The following is a 14,341-nucleotide window of genomic DNA, read 5'->3' as shown; positions in this document are numbered from 1 at the left end:
ATGGACCAGCGCCCATATGGGAATCCAGCACATGCAAGGTGAGATTTAGCCACTGAGCCATCATGCTGGGCCCAAGAAGTAACTTTTTAAGATATGTTTATTTTTATTTGAAACATAGATTTTACAGAGAGAAGGAGAGATGGTGAGAGAGAGGTGTTTCCTTGCTTACCCCACCCGCCTGCCCTGCCGCTCCCCTGCCTCCCTGCTTCCCTGGAATCTTATCAACCACAAGATCCTACCAGGTCCTCCAGTTGTGCGGGCTGTGTTTGCTAACCTGCTTTCCATGTCACCTCATAAAACTCATCTCCGTATCCACCCCCACTGCCGCGCAGCAGAGCCGGGCCCATGGAAAGTGCATTTATCTGGGAGTCGTTGTGGCCTCTTCCCCTGGGGAAGAGGGGAGCGCAGCGGGGCTGAACTCAGGCTCCCTGACCTCTCTCCAGCCCTACACAAAGCAGAAGTTCAGAAGTCTCAGGCTAACATTCCAAGGTGTTATGGAAAGTACTGACAAGAGAGGGAGGAGGCACACCTATATGGTTCAGCCTGACCTGCCTTCACCCAGACCTGACTACTAAAGCCAGCATGGTGGGGTCACCAGGTAGGGGACACTGGTGGGATCACCAGGGTCTCCCGTCTCCCAGGGGGAGGGTGACAAGACACAGGCTTTTGGCACTGGCTGGAGCCACAAAGGGGAATGGGGGGATCTGGTCTGCAGAATCAGGGCTGGCTCGCCTCTCCCCTCCCCGTCCCCCACGGACCCAGGCGCTTCAGCTGTGAGCCTGCAGCCCAGGAGACAGCAAGGACCAAGGACCATGACCTCTGAGCCAGATAGCTGCGCTGGCCAGACTGGGCTGCAAACAGTCTCCTTTGAACTGCTCCATCCCCCAGGGCTGGGAGGTGATGTCTCCAATTTCCAGATGATTAGACTGAGGGTCAACGAGATGGCAAGGGCTTGTTCAAAACCCCCCAGCTGATAATGGACAGCTTTAGGCTGAGGTCTGGTTCCTGGTCAGTAAGGGCTCGGTGGGACCAGGCCCAAAGAGACACAGCAGGACATCTGTCCCTGCCATCGAGGCATAGACTCTCGGGACTTGCACAGGCCGGGAGGGGAAGAGCAGAAGAGCAGCACCTGGTTTGGGGTCGGTCACCCCCTTGTAGTCCCAGACTCCCACGGGCGGCACTGTGCCTGCAGTTACAGGTCTCCTCCCCTAGAGGGGGCGGCTCCGGGCTGGCCCCGGCCCAGCGACAAGTCCTCGCTCACGTCTGACTTCTGGCCAAGGGCAGAGGTCCCCCGCCCCCCACCCTCCCGAATCCACACAGGAGATGATTCTGTATCCGAAAGCCACTTAGTCATCATCAGCTCCTCGCCCTGCTGCGCTAAAAACAGGCCGCGAGACACAGTGCCGGTAGCTAAAGACACCACGGGCAGTGAGTGACCAGTTCGGTCAAGATCCCGGAGGCAGCTCACTGCGACCATCACCCTGCCCTAACCCTTCAGGCATGGGTTGAAAACAGTCCCATTTGTTTTTGGTTTAATCTGAGAATCTGCCTTTAAGGGTGAGGGTGGCTCTGAGAAGTCCTGGCAGACCGCCCTCCCCTGACCTCTAGGTCAGTGGATCATTATTGAGAGGGATGCCTCCCTGCTGCTCCCCTCCTCCCTCCCGGGCAAGGGTGGAAAGGTGTGGCTTAGCAGGAAGCGGGGGACCCCTGGGTCGGAAGAACTCAGGAGCCCTGACAAGGGGAAGATCCCAGTCAGAGCCAGAACCACGCACCCTCAGCCGGCCCAGGCAGACCCTCAGTGAGGGAGGGATTTTCATAGCATCCCCAGCTCTGGCATCCTCCTCACCACCTGTGACACCCTTCCATATGGTCATTTGTGTTTTGAAATGTTCATTTTTTTAAAAAAAAAGACTTATTTATCTTTATTGCAAAGTTAGATATACAGAGAGGAGGAGAGACACAGAGAAGATCCTCCATCCAATGATTCACTCCCAAAGTAGCCGCAACAGCTGGAGCTGCACCAAGCTGAAGTCAGGAGCCAGAAGCCTCTTCCAGGTCTCGCACTTGGGTGCAGGGTCCCAAGGCTTTGGGCCGTCCTCAACTGCTTTCCCAGGCCGTCCTCAACTGCTTTCCCAGGCCATAAGCAGGGAGCTGGATGGGAGGCGGGGCCACCAGGATTAGAACTGGCGCCCATATGGGATCCCAACACATTTAGCCACTAGGCCACTTCATCGGGTCCTTTTTAAAAAAATATATATATATATGATTGAAGCCAGGGCCAAGATGAAGCCAGAAGCCAGGCACTCCAACCAGGTCTCCACATTTCTGTCATCACTGCCTCCCAGTGCATCTTAGCAGGAAGCTGGCAGAGGAGCCAAGGCCATCTGATACAGGGTAGACACCCCAAGCAGCATCTTAACCTTAGGAAATGTCCCTCCCTTTGCCTTTCCAGCTAAATGACACTCCATTGTGTGTACCTGCTGTGCCTCAGTTATCCGCCCTTCTGGTCATGGGAACTTGAATTGGAACATCGGTCTCTCCCTCTCTCTCTCTCTGTCACTCTGCCCTTGAAATAAATAAATACATCCTGAGAGAGAGAACGAAACACAAAAGGACAGTTATTGAAAGATTCCACTTACACGAGGTAGTCAGATTAGTCAAATCCACAGAGGTGGGGCTGTCACTGTGGTTAACGAATAAAATAACCACCCACAGTGCTGCCATCCCATACGGGCACCAGTTCGAGTCCCAAGTGTTCTACTTTTGATCCAGCTCCCTGCTCAGGTGCCTTGGAGAGCAGTAGAAGACGGTCCATGTACTCAGATTCCTGCACCCACATGGGAGACCAGGAAGAAGCTCCTGGCCCGTGGCTCCTGGCCCGTGGCTCCTCACCCGTGGTTCCTGGCCCGTGGCTCCTGGCCAGTGGCTCCTCGCCCATGGTTCCTGGCCTGTGGCTCCTGGCCTATGGCTCCTGGCCCGTGGCTCCTAGCCCGTGGTTCCTGGCCCGTGGCTCCTGGCCTATGGCTCCTGGCCCGTGGCTCCTGGCCTATGGCTCCTGGCCCGTGGCTCCTGGCCCGTGGCTCCTGGCCTATGGCTCCTGGCCCGTGGCTCCTGGCCCGTGGCTCCTGGCTTTGGCCTGGCCCGGCCCTGACCACTGTGGCCACGAGGGAAGTGAAAAAAGAAAAGAAAGAAGAACAGTGTTGGGTATCATTGCTCATCCTGTGAATGTGCTTGATGCCACTCAACTATATACTTAACAATGGTTAAAATGGTCCGTGATGTCTGTTTTACCACATTTTTCCAAAAACAATGCAAGACTAAACAAAGGACTTGGAAGAGTTCAGCTATAAGCCAGAGGCATTCCTCTACGGGTGGAGAAGGGCAGATAACTGAGTGTTATTAAGAGATACAGCCCAAGATACCTTTGAAACTGCTCAGCTTCTTTGGAACAATACACAATGCCATTCTTTCCCTATAGACTCAGCTCTATCTTGACCTCCTATTTACAGTTGAAAAAATGACTTCTCTGAGACTCGGTATCTCTCTCTCTGTAAAATAGAGAAAGTACACATACCCTCTTCAAATTCTCAGGAGAGTCAAAATGCTTACCACATGTAACGTGTTGACAACGGCGCCGGGACCAAGTACGTGCTGTGAGCCAACATGAGCAACTAAACTTTTCCCAGATTCAATTTTTAGAAAAACTTTCTATGATTCCTTTGAAAGGAAGAGCAACAGGGGAAAAGGGAGACACACAGAGAGAGGTCTTCCATCCACTGGTTCACTCCCTAACTGGTCACAATGTCTGGGGCTGGGCCAGGCTGAAGCCAGGAGCCAGGAGCTCTGACTGGGTCTCCTCTGTGGGTGCACGGTCATCTGCTGCCTTCCCAAAAACTTGAGGCAGGAGTTAGCTCTGAAGTGGGACAGGTGGAACTCCAAGCACAGCTCTGAGACCCCAGCATATTATTTCTAGATCCAGGGAAGTCCATTTGAAGATGGTGTTTCACATTTGAACAGGTTGGAATAGACTTGGTGTGGAGGAGTGGTTGTTAGATGTTCCCTGAGGTCCCCTCCAGGACACACCCAGGATTGGGCAATGTTGAGGGTCAGGGAACCTCCCGGCAGCAGCCCCAGGGGGACTGTTCCGGGGGGGCTTCCTCTGCTGACAGCACGATCCTGTGTTGGGGGAAGGGGCCTCGGCTGCTTGTCCGTCTGCTGGCCAGTCCATCTTTCCTGGAAGACAGTCTACACTCGGATTTCACAAGTGGGCATTGAGTGATGTGTGCACACGCTTCCCAGCAGAGGTGGTGGAACCTTCTGGACTTACGTAGCGTGAGGGTTGAGCAATCAGCGCCCTTGGCTCTGGGGGAGCACGTGCCCCCGGCCCCCAGGAGCAGCGTCCATGGTCACAGATTCCATAGCCACTGACTGGCTGGTGGGTCTTGGACAGCTTCCACCACCAACACCTCGCAGCCTCACCCTCCTGACCTGAAAAGTGGGAATCAGTGAGGGTTGCAGCCAGGTAGGTGTGAGCACTTGCTGAGAAAGCTGTCTGAAGGGATGGAGCAGCGTCCTTAGCAAGCTCTCGGCCACCGTCAACCCGCTGATGACAACAACCTGTGTGTCTGCTTTACCGGAACCTCACCCACCCGGGAAAGAAGAGGAAGAAGGTAGTGATTGCTTACAATCTTGTTTTTCTACTGACATCGCCTTCCGAAGGGGAGGGACACAGACACCAACCTGATTTGTAGTCACAATTTTTATGAAGTTTTTTCCCCTACATATACACTTTCCTGGCTCCTAAAGCAGATCTCATGGATACTATTTGATTATGTTAGCAGCAATGAATCACAGAAATGAAAAACTTTTTAAAAGTTGACTAGAATCAAAAAGTCAGATGCTAGCAAGGATGTAAAGAAAGCAGGCCCTCCTTCACCGCTGGCAGGAGCGCCAAAAGGTTAGCTACTTTGCAGAACAGCCTGGACATCCCTGGAATGAGTCAACACAGACCCAGCAATTCCACTGTGAAAACATCTATCCACACGATAACTTAGCGACCAGTGTCAACAATGCTCCTAGCAGTTAAAGCGTGGAAATGAGCCAAACGTCCCTCGACATGTGTGCTTACGCACAAGGTAGTGTCCCCACACAGCCTAAAGAGGGGTGCAGTGCTAAGACACAGTATGCTGAGTGAGAGCATTGGGCTATGTAGAAGAAGCCTGGCACCAAAGGCCACATATTCTACAACTACATTTACATTCCCATGGAAGTACAGAAGGGGAAAATTCACAGAGCTAAAATGTGGGTTCCTGGGGCCTGGTGCAATAGCCTAGCAGCTGAAGTCCTCGCCTTGCACGTGCCAGGATCCCATATGGGCACCGATTCATGTCCTAACAGCTCTGCTGCCCATCCAGCTCCCTGCTTGTGGCCCTGGAAAGCAGTTGAGGTCAGCGCAGAGCCTTGGGACCCTGCACCCACGTAGTAGACTCAGAAGAGGCTTCGGACCCCTGGCTTCAGATCAGCTCAGCTGTGGTCGTTGTGGCCAACTGGGGAGTAAATCAATGGACGGATGATATTCCTCTGTCTTGTGCTCTCTTTCCAATCTTTGGTCCATCCTCAACTGCTTTCCCAGGCCACAAGCGGGCCCAAAAATAAATAAAACTTAAAAAAAAAAAGTGGGTTCATGGCTGCCCAGAGCTAGAGAGAGGGGACTAAGGGAGGAACAGCTAACAACGGTAGGATTTCTTTTCAAAGTAAGGGAGTTCTAAAACTGTGGTGAACCCGCAGATGGAAGAGCGGTCTCTCTCTCTCTTACTCTGACTTTCAAATGAATAAATAACTCCTTAAAAAATAAGATTGACTATGGTGATAGTTGGACACCTTGGTCTTTTAAGATGCTGAGAACCATCTGACCATATATTTAAAAGGGTGAACTTCAAATCGATAAAGCTGTTTAAAGATTTATTTTTTTATTATTTTTTATTGGAAAGGCGGATATACAGAGAGGAGAGACAGAGAGGAAGATCTTCCGTCCGATGATTCACTCCCCAAGTGAGCGCAACGGGCCGATACTATGCCGATCCGAAGCCAGGAGCCTCTTCCGGGTCTCCCACGCGGGTGCAGGTTCCCAAGGCCTTGGACCGTCCTTGACTGCTTTCCCAGGCCACAGGCAGGGAGCTGGAAGGGAAGCGGGGCTGCCGGGATAGAACCGGCGCCCATATGGGATCCCGGGCATGCAAGGCGAGGACTTAACCACTTGCGCCACCGCGCCGGGCCCGATAAAGCTGTTTAGAAGAACGAATACAGAGGGGGCTGACACTGTCGCTCAACAGGCTGACCCTCTACCTTCAAACGCCGGGATCCTCTATGTGCACCAGTGCGTCTTCCGACTGTCCACTTCCCTTCCAGCTCGCTGCTTGTGGCCTGGGAAAGTAGTAGAGGATAGCCCAAAGCCTTGTGACCCTGAACCTATCAAAAATAAATAAAGGTTTTTTTCTTTTAATTAAAAGAACAAGTGCGAAAAACTAAATAAAATGTTAAAACTAGTTCTGAGTCATAAAGACTTAGATGCAAATCTTTGTATTAGCCAATCTTTCTCAACAGTAGGGCCAAAGTCATAGGTTGGACATGATGATTATATGAGAGAGTCTGTGGGAATTTCTTAGCACAATGCCAGGAACACAGTATTAGCTCAGTGTATATTACTAGGAAAGATGTTGCATTTCTAGTACGTATCTCCCGGCTGTTGGCACAACTCCAAATCCAAGCATAAACAAGCACAGCTGTGCCCCTAGCCAAGGCCAATACCTTCAAGAACCCACCCTCTTGCTCTCTCCAGGACCGTGGCCGTGAGTTCCCACTCTGCTCCAGAGCCTTCCTGTTGACATCTAACCTCACGTCCTCTCAGACTGTGAGTAACAAACAACTTTCCCTGGGCCTCCTGTCCCTTTCCGGCTACTTCCTCATCTCTATTCAGCCTACAACCACACTTCCAGCCACAGTCACCGAAAGGAGAACTCACTGTCACCACTTCCTCACTCCTAATCCTTTATTTCTTTTATTTTTAAGTTTGATTTATTTTTATTGGAAAGGCAGATTTACAGAGAGAAGGAGAGACAGAAAGAGAAAAATCTTCCATCTGCTGGTTCACTCCCTAAATGCCAGCAGTGTCCAAGCCTGGGCCAGAAGCAAAACCAAGAGCCAGGGACTTCTTCCTGCTCTCCCATGTGGGCGCAGGAACCCAAGCACTTGGGCCCTCTACTGCTTTCTCAAGCACATACTGCTTTCCCATCAGTTGGATGGGAAGTGGAGCAGTTGGGGCTTGAACCACTGTCACATGGGATATCGGCGTTGCAGGCAGAGGCTTAGCTTACCCTTTCTCCTTCCCTCACCACATTCCTCCTTCTCCAGTCTCATCTACTTCCACTGACACTCCATTGCTGATCTTTACTCTGAATATTTCTTCTACTCTCCAGAGCTGCCCCTGCCTGCACATCCTCTCCATGCTGAGGTCTCCCAGGCACCAGAAACTCTGCAAGTCTCGACCCAAACCAAGTCTCGACTCAAACCTTCATCTTCCTCTTCTTTTTTTTTTTTTTAAGATTTATTTTTTTTTATTGGAAAGGCAGATATACAGAGAGGAGGAGAGACAGAGAGGAAGATCTTCCATCCGATGATTCACTCCCCAAGTGAGCACAAAGGCCGATGCTAAGCTGATCCAAAGCCAGGAGCCTCTTCTGGGTCTCCCACGCGGGTGCAGGGTCCCAAAGCATTGGGCCGTCCTCGACTGCTTTCCCAGACCACAAGCAGGGAGCTGGATGGGAAGTGGGGCTGCCGGGATTAGAACCGGCATCTATATGGGATCCCAGGCGTGCAAGGCAAGGACCTTAACCACTGCGCCACCGCGCCGGGCCCGATCTTCCTCTTCTTGTTGTTCCTCCTATCTGCTCCATCCCAGGGTCTCCTTCACTGTGCTTCCTCGGTCATAAATCTGGAAGAAGCCCTGTCTGCCTGCCGCCTCTCCCCAGCATCGTGCTGCTCCGACCTCTAGCACAGGACAGCAAGCCCTCTGCTTCTCTCCATGGTCTCGGTAGCTATCACCTCTCACTGGCTTCTAAACTGTTCATTCTCTCCTTCACACCAGCCAGAATGCTTTCTTGGAAGTAATTAATTCAATGAAGTTCCAGGATACAAAATTAATATGGAGAAGTCGGTAAAATTTTTAAGCAATCAGAAAATAAATTAGGGGCTGGTGTGATAGCTCAATGGCTAAATCCTCACCTTGCAAGTGTCGGGATCCCATATAGGCACCGGTTCTTGTCCCAGCTGCTCTGCTTCCCAAACAGCTCCATGCTTATGGACTGGGGAAGCAAAGTAGGATGGGCCAAAGCCTTGAAATTCTGCACTCAAATGGAAGATCAGGAAGAAACTCCTGGCTTCAGATCAGCTCAGTTCCAGTTGTTGCAGCCATTTGGGGAATGAACGAGCAGATGGAAGATTTTTCTCTTTCTGTCTCTCCCTCTCTCTCTCTCTAAATCAGCCTTTCCAATAAATAAGTAAGTCTACTAACAATACTGTCCAGAAAAGTGAGATCAAGTCCAGCAGTATGGTGGTGCAGTGAGTTAAGATGCTTCTTGCAATGCCAGTGATGTTGACATCTCATACCAGAAGACTAGTTCAAGTCGCAGCTACTCCGCTTTGGAGACAGCTTCCTGCTAATGCACCTGGGAAGGCAGAAACTATCGGCCCCAGCATCGGGGCCTCTCACCCACATGTGAGTTCTTGACTCCTGGCTTCGACTCGGCCCAGCCCTGGCTGTTGAGTGCCTTTGGGGGAACGCAGCAGCAGACAGGAGATCCCTGTCTGTTTTTCTTCCCATTTCTCTGTGTTTCAAATAAAAGCAAGTTGATAAAAAAAAAAAAAAAAGGAACTAGAAACGCGTGTTCAAACAAAACCTTGCCCACGAGTGTTCACACCAGCTGCTGTGGTGTGGATATGCCTTCCAAAGCTCATAGGAAAATGTAACTGCCAATGTCATGGTATGGGAAGAACTTTAAGCGTGGCTTGAGTGATAAATATCATTATTGCAACAGTAAGTTGGTTATCACAGGAGTGAATGCATGATAACAAACAAGTTCAACCTGACCTCTTTCACACGTGTTCGTGGCTCCTTTCTCCATGCTATGACCTAACCTGAGGCCCCTGCCAAATGCTGACACTATGTTCTTAAACTTGCCAGTCTCCAGAACTAGATAAACTAGTGATAATTTACCCAGTGGGTGATAGTAATGTTATAGCAGCAGAAAACAGACATGAACTCTGGGACCTGGTGCATGGTAGGTTAAGCCTCTGTCTGATTGCTGGCATCCAATTTGAGCACTGGTTCATGTCCCATCTGATGCACTTCTGAAGCAGCTCCCTGCTAATGTACCTGGGAAAGTGGCAGAAGATGGCTTCAGTCCTTAGACCCCTGCACTGACACACCCAAGAGACCTACCTGCAAGTGGCTCCTGGCTTCAGCTGTTACAGCCATCGGGAGACTAGACCAGCAAATGGAAGATTCTTTCTCTCTCTCTGTAAACATGCCTTTCAAACCAAAATAAATCTTTTTGTATGTATAATTTAATATCTAATAAATTAATATAATAAACAAATATAAATAGCATAATAAATAGAATAATTTATATAATATAAATATATATGTAAAATTTGAAGAAAAAAGACACAAGTGCTATTCACAACAGCCAAAAGGTGGGGAACCCCCAAATATTCAGCAATAGGTGACTGCCTAGAGGAAATATAGTCTGCCCGTCCACATGAGCTGTGACTCAGCCGTGAAAAGACAGGAAATCCTGAGGCACACCACAGTGCGGATAAGCCCCAGGACTGCTATTGTCCAACCCCATGGCTGTCAAGTACCTGAAGCAGGGAACCGCATGAACACAGAAGGCAGACTGGGAGCTGAGAGCTCTGCCAGCGAGGGTGCAGTTTCTGGGATGAGGAGGAATGTCGTGGTGATGCGTACGAGAGCCTGCCCGTGGACTTCAGGGCAAAACCTCAGACAGAAAAAAGAAGGCACTGTGGAGCTTTGGTTTGGAATGTGTGGGCACTTGGTGGTTTTAAGCTATTACAATTTTAAAAACAAAAACATTCATTTATTTATTCACTTGGAAGGTAGAGGAGGAGAGAGAGCGATATCTTCCACCTGTTAGTTCACTCCTCAAATTCAGCTACAGCCAGGACTAGGGCAGCCTGATGCCAAGAGCCAGCAGCTCCTGCCGTCTCCCACCGCCTCCCAGGCACACCAGCAGGAAACGGAACTGAAAGAAAAGAGTGGGTGGCTCTTGAGGTGGCACGCCAATATGGAATGCAGACTTCCCTAGATGTGGTTTAATTCATTGCACTGTAGCACTCACCTCAAAGGGACTAGTTTTTTAAATCAGTACTTTTAGAGGCCAGCAGCTTGGTACAGTAGCTTAAGCTGTTACTTGCATCACCAGCAGCCGATAACAGTACTCACTGGAGTCCTGGCTATTCTTTTTTTTTTTTTTAAGAGTTTTTAAAATAAAAACAGATATGTGTATTTTTTAATTTGAAAGGCAGAATTACAGAAAGAGAAGAAAAGAAGAGGGTGTTCCCTGCGAGGTGGCCTAGTGGCTAAAGTCCTCGCCTTGAACACCCCGGGATCCCATATGGGCGCCGGTTCTAATCCCAGCAGCCCCGCTTCCCATCCAGTTCCCTGCTTGTGGCCTGGGAAAGCAGTGGAGGACAGCACAATGCTTTGGGACCCTGCACCTGCGTGGGAGACCCAGAAGAAGTTCTCGGATCCTGGCTTCAGATTGGCACAGCATCAGCCATTGTGCTCACTTGGGTAGTGAATCCCTCAGATGGAAGATTTTCCTCTGTCTCTCCTCCTCTCTGTATATCTGACTTTCCAATAAAAATAAAAAATAAATCTAAAAAAAAAAAAATGCATTCCCGGGCCGCAGGCAGGGAGCTGGAAGGGAAGCGGGGTTGCCGGGATCAGAACTGGCGCCCATATGGGATCCCGGGCGTGCAAGGCGAGGACCTTAACCACTGCACCACCGCGCCGGGCCCGCCAAATGCGTTTGTAAGGAGAGAGACAGAGACTGACAAACCTGCTCAGTGCATATGCCTAGTGATGGCCTTGCCACCTTGCCCTCCGTCAGCACGACGGCCAGCACAGGGGACCAGCTGGGCACACCCACCCAGTCTTACACTGTGAACTCCCAGAGCCACACACTCAGTAAACCTCTCTTTTCTGTATAAGAGTAAATGCTTTTGGGTATCTCGTGATAGTAACAGAAAGGTAACAAATATGTGGAATCAGGGATGCTCCTCTGTGAGGGGGCTGAGCAGTCCAGAGCTCCTATTCCATGCAAGGGCAGCAGGATCAGAGGGGAGCTAGCCCTGAGCTGGGCCAGGAACATGCAGATGGTGGAGCTGGGGAGGCGAGGGAGAAGGTGGAGAAGACCCCAGCAGAAGCAGTCATGAGAACAGACATACAGATGGAAAAACTGGGCTGCATTCAAAAGCTTGAGGCTTTATTGCCAACACAACCCCTTTCTGGCTTCCACACTCCCTGCTGAGTCTTTACAGAGGAAGAAATGGAAAGTTGGAATACAAACATATCACAGTTTGCGGAGGGCCCACACACAGCCAGGCTTCATCTGTTGGCTCCCACCCCAAGCCCAGTTGCCTAGGTATAGTAGGCTAAGCCTGGCACCAGAGAGGTGCCAGTTTGAGTTCCAGCTGCTCCACTTCTGATCCAGTTCCCTGCTAATGCACCTGAGAAAGCAGAGGAGAATGGTTCAAGACCTTGGACCCTTGCATCCAAGTAGAAGAAACGGGAAGAAGCACCTGACTCCTGGCTTCATCCTAGCCCAGCTCTCAGTGTTGCAGCCATCTGGGGAGTGAATCAGCAGATGGCAGAGTTCTCTCTTTGTCTCTCCTTCTCTCTCTGTATTACTGCCTTTCCAATAAAAATAAATAAATGTGGAAGGAAGGAAGGGAGGGAAGGGAGAGAAAGAAAGAGAGAGAGAGAGGGAGGGAGGGAGGGAGGAAAGAAGGAAGGAAGGAAGGAAGGAAGGAAGGAAGGAAGGAAGGAAGGAAGGAAGGAAGGAAGGAAGGAAGGAAGGAAGGAAGGAAGGGAGAGAGAGAGAGGGAGGGAGGGAGGGAGGGAGGGAGGGAGGGAGGAAGGAAGGAAGGAAGGAAGGAAGGAAGGAAGGAAGGAAGGAAGGAAGGAAGGAAGGAAGGAAGGAAGGAAGAGAAAGAAAGAAAGAAATGCAAAGCAGCCCCACTTCCCCCACAAAATTCCTATAAGCAGGCAGCTCCAGCGCGCCCTGAAGTGAGTATCTTTGAGTGGAGGTGGAGGAAGGCAGCAAAGGAAGGAACAGCATGATGGTGGGCACTGCTAAGGACAGAAGCCTGGCTCTCCCACCCACTCCCTACACCCCTGGACAGCTCCCCTCTACCCCTCCACGGCAGTAAGCAGCTTCGGTCTGCATGCCTGTGCACTGAGGGTCTCTCAGCAGGAGAGTACCTGGCACGGTTACCAGCATAGCTAAGATGCCTGAGGATGGAAGAGCGTCTGTGCCAAACAGACATCCTCTGCCTCCTTTGGGGCACCAGAAAGGGCCACTGCAGACTCTTCCCTTGAGAATCTGACCAGCCTGAGAGTGAAGACCTAAAGATCCAGCAGCAAATACTCCACCCAGACACCTGTGGTCTGCATCTTAGTTCCTGGGCCCCACAGCTTCCTCTACAATTCATGGCTACCCAGCCACCAACACTGGGAGGAGCCCAGGTGTGGCCCACATGAGCAGGATCCTACACCCTTGGACTTCTAGTTGATCAGGCCCATATGCAATATGAAAGGGAGGGAAGTGAGATTAAACTTTCTCTCTGCCTGTGCCCTTCGACACCAGCCCACAGCCCACTAAGCCACTGTAGGAAGAAGGATTACTCAAAAAAAAAAAAAAAAAAGAGTATATATATGACTGGGGGTCAGAGTTGTGGTGCAATGGGTTGTTACTGTGATGTTGGCATCACATATGAGAGCTAAGGAATCCTGGATGCTCCACTTCTCACCCAGCTTCCCGCTAATGCACTTGTAAAAACAGTGTTAGATGGGCCAGGTGCTCAGGAACCTGCACCCACACCCCACACGGGCGACCAAGATGGAGTTCCAGGCTCCTGGCCATTGGCAGAGTGAACCAGTGGGTGGAAGATCTCTATTTCTTTCTCTCTATCTCTCTCTCTAAGGATTTATTTTATTTATTTGAAAAGCAGAGCTAGGGGCCCAGCGGCATGGCCTAGCAGCTAAAGTCCTCGCCTTGAACACACCAGGATCCCATATGAGCGCTGGTTCTAATCCCGGCAGCTCCACTTCCTATCCAGCTCCCTGCTTGTGGCCTGGGAAAGCAGTCGAGGACGGCCCAAAGCTTTGGGACCCTGCACCCATGTGGGAGACCTGGAGGAAGTTCCTGGATCCTGGCTTCGGATCAGCATAACATTGGCCATTGCGCTCACTTGGGGAGTGAATCATCGGACGGAAGATCTTCTTCTCTGTCTCTCCTCCTCTCTGTATATCTGACTTTCCAATAAATAAATAAATCTTTAACATAAACTAAACTAAACTAAAATAAACTAAAATAAAATAAAGCAGAGCTAGAGAGAGAGAGACAGAGACAGAGATAGGAGATTGAGGCTGTCCACCCACTGGTTCATTCACCCTCCAAATACCTGCAGCACTTAGGGCTGAGCCAGGCTGAAAGCAAGGACCTGAAACACCCAGTTCTCTCCACAGCAGCAGAATGCCTGGGCTGCAAGTGGAACAGCCAGGACAGAGCCAGTGCTCATGTGGGCTGCCTGAGTTGCAGGTGGCAGCTGAACCTACTGCTCCATAGGGCTGGCCCCAGAAGTTTTTTTAAACAAATAAAAAAAGTTGGGGTCAGCTTGGTGACACAGCAAGCTAATTCTGTGCCTGTGTGCTGGTATTCCACAGAGGCACCAGTTTGTGTCCCAGCTGCAGCACTTCCCATCCAGCTCCTTGCTAGTGGCCTGGGAAAGCAGCGGAGGATGGCCCAAGTGTTGGATCCCTGCACCCACGTGGGAGACCCGGAAAAAGCTCTTGACTTGTGGCATAGTTCTGCTCCTAACAGCCATGGAGGAGTGAACCAGCAAATGGAACATTTCTCTTTGTGTCTCTCCTTTTCACTCTCTCTGTAATTGTTTCTTTTTAAAATATATATTTATTTTTATTGGAAAGGCCGATTTACAGAGAGATTTTGATTCCCTGGTTCACTCCCCAAGTGGCCAC

The sequence above is a fragment of the Ochotona curzoniae genome, unplaced genomic scaffold (assembly GCF_017591425.1).
Source record: "Ochotona curzoniae isolate NIBS_2020 unplaced genomic scaffold, NIBS_Ocur_1.0 scaffold_1037, whole genome shotgun sequence".
NCBI lineage: Eukaryota > Metazoa > Chordata > Mammalia > Lagomorpha > Ochotonidae > Ochotona > Ochotona curzoniae.
This window is presented reverse-complemented; position numbering follows the sequence as displayed.